General features: G+C 39.3%; 1 pseudogene; it reads right to left on the bottom strand.

The window, feature by feature from the left end:
- Positions 1 to 690: 690 nt before the first annotated feature.
- On the bottom strand, positions 691 to 2965 carry LOC122346105 (annotated as a pseudogene).
- Positions 2966 to 3177: the final 212 nt, after the last annotated feature.

Raw genomic sequence — 3177 nt, 5'->3', positions numbered from 1 at the left:
TTATTATACAGTGCTTTGATGCAACCCGTGTTGTTAAAAGCGCTATATAAATAAAAATGATTGATAACTAAATATTGCATTTATTAAATTGCAATTTATTAAATTCACTACAAGTTTTTCAGTGCTGGTATTGATTGATTAGATGTAATCAAATTCTAAACATTTCCACTAATAATTAGAACGCATAAACATTTTAAATAGCTCATAACATTTACTTCTAAAAAATTACGCACACTATGAAAGTGTGAAAAACAAAAAGTTTCCAATGTTATGCATGCAACTTCATTGTTTAACATGTGTAAGGATTCACAAACCTTCTCCCTGATGATCACAAAATATGATCTAATCACACAGCTCTCTGATGTTGGTTATCGGTCACATGCTGGTAAACTGCTTATATTTTTAGAGCTTAAATAAGTTTACTGTGCATTTAAGATTTCATCATTAGCTTTCTCATCCCAAAAACCTCCTTATTGCTCACATTAAGACCATCCTGGCAGACACTGCAGTAAAAGGTGATGCATTTAATGTCGAAAGAAAAAGGGGATTTTTTCCTTTGCTCTAACAATATTTTTATATAATATTTAAAAATATTAATATAATTAATATTAATTTAAAAATATAATTTTTATTTTTTTAAGAGCAAGTTGAAAACACTTGTTCTATTAAAAGAAAAAACCCCACAAACACTACCTATTTACAATTTATTCACATTTGAAAATCATAAATGTGTTAATTCCACATATTCATATACATTCTCTCTCTTATATGTAAATGAGTCGGCTCTTGAAAATAAATACAAAATAAATTCCCACGACACGTCAGGATCAAACCGATCGTCCTTCCTTCACATGTTTTAGTAACTCTACTAATATCAGAGGCATGAATCAGTGATATAACATTGAACCCCAGTTAAGACGGGAGCGTGCTGGTGATCACGGTCTGCTCGGACGCCACCTGGACGATGTACATGGGGACCACGCACTGAACCGTCACGTTCCCGAGATCCAGCTCGTCGTCCGCTGCGTTCGGCACGCTCTCCGACAGAAAGGGGCTGGACGGAGACTCCAGGACCTGAGCACCGGACCGAGACAAACACCACTGAACACCACAGACTGAAGGAACTCAAAGAAAGAAATCTCGCATGAAAAGCTGCTTCGAAGATTCTTCAAAATGCAGATAAAAGTTAAGATGGTTTTTGAATCGATTCTTTCAGAATCTTTTTATTTTCTCAGTGTAATTAAAAGTTTGAGGTCAGGAAGATTAGGTTTTGAAAGAAAAGAATCTTATAAAGCCTACCGAATACTATTCTACGGTCAGATTAATGGAGCAAACTTCCTTCAGAAAGTGAAAGGCCTCTAAAAAAGGTACAATTTTTATATATAAACGTGCATTAATATTTTTGGAAATATCTGAAGACTATTTTTACCAAGTTCAGATGACACTGGTATAAAAACTAAACTCATGCCGTGTGCTAGAGGTTTCAAAACATTTGTATTACATGCCACAACTTTTAGCTTTGAATCAATTTTGCAAAAAAATAAAGGCTTTCAAAATGAGCCCTTAAAGATGGAATTATAATAAAACAAATGACTGTAATTGCACTATTTTACTTTAAACATTTCAAAAGCATCCAACCAGCCCCAAACATTTGACCAATAGCGTTATTCTTATACGACTCACATCCTCCATGCTCCAGAGATCAGAGCAGTCCGTCTCCAAGCTGGAGCAGTTGATCCCGGTCTCCAGCAAAACATTTGCATCTCCATTACTCTGAGGATTGAGCAAAGCCAGCGCGTTACAGGAGAACCTCTCAGCACACTAGTGAGGGAAGTGCGCACTGCGGGCAGCGAGAGACTCACGGCGGCTGAGGAGTGATGGAGGACGGCCGACAGGAGCCGGATGTACTCGGTGGCGGCCTTCAGCATGTCCACTTTACTGGGCTTTCGGTCCCGAGGCATGACTGAACGATGCGCCGTGCAGGTACGAGAACATGCTGTTCAGACTCGGACCTGAGCAGAGCACACTACTGAGAACACTTGACCGAGAAACACACTGCTCCTTCTGGGGAAAGATCATGTTACATTATTATATTACACAACACTTTAAAGTAATAATAAAAAAATAAAATAAATTACATTTTAGAAAAAAAAAAAAGGCACAGTACAGAAATTTAATGATTGAAAATCTGAGATAATTACTCTTTTCTTTACACATGTGGGTCAAGGTAGTCCAGAGACCAGCAGACTTTTATTAATCTCTTTACAAAACTGACCGTCAAAGACTGGTTCTGGACGACTGAGTCCTAAGATCAGATCAGCTCTGAGAAAGTCTCTGGATTAGGTACATTCAGATTCCAGAGAACATGCACTTCAATCCACAAAACAAACAAAAATATTAAATTAAATAAAAAGGCTTTTTCCTACAAATAAGAGTGGACAACTTTTTTCCCCTTCACTTTCACAAATTAGAAAAATGAAATAATAATAAAATAAATATTATTAACAACAACAATTATTATTATTTATTATTATTATTAAATAGAATAAAGCTGGTTTTAGAGTTGAACCATATGCACTTAAAAAAATATATATATATATAGCCGCCCCACACACAAAGTAATAAAGCCCAACAGTGAAGGAAACACCAAGCCTGAAGATCTTCTCTCTTCCAGAAAGAGCTGCAGCGAGTCCCTCAAACAGAAACGAGCAGATTCTCCAGAAGAGGGCAGTGTCGCGGTGAAGTGAACACTCACCCGGAGTCTCTCCTTGGCGTTGGCGAGCTGTCTCCTCCTCACGGCTTTATCCCGGTCCTCGGTGTCGATATACCGGCCGTCATCCAAGCGGACGAATTTACCGATATTGACGTGAACCGGAAGCGAGGGCTCAGCGCTGTCGCGTAATAAAACATCACCCATCAGCTCGCTCCGGGACCTTCATGAGCCCCACCACAGCCCTGAACCTCCTGCTGCTCATCTCAGTTTACGACACGACACGACACGACACGACACGACACGACACGCGACCGACACGACACGACGACACGACACGACACACGCTCAGCGCACCGCATAACTCAGGGTGCCCGCGCGAAGACATAAAGCGTTTAAATTGATCATACTGTGAACTCTATTGGTCTAGAAGCTGAAATCTAGTTCAAACTCGTGCCACCTGTGCG

Source organism: Puntigrus tetrazona, chromosome 5, assembly GCF_018831695.1.
Source record: "Puntigrus tetrazona isolate hp1 chromosome 5, ASM1883169v1, whole genome shotgun sequence".
Lineage (NCBI taxonomy): Eukaryota > Metazoa > Chordata > Actinopteri > Cypriniformes > Cyprinidae > Puntigrus > Puntigrus tetrazona.
The sequence above is the reverse complement of the archived record's forward strand: the minus strand, read 5'-3'. Positions and strand labels throughout refer to the sequence as shown.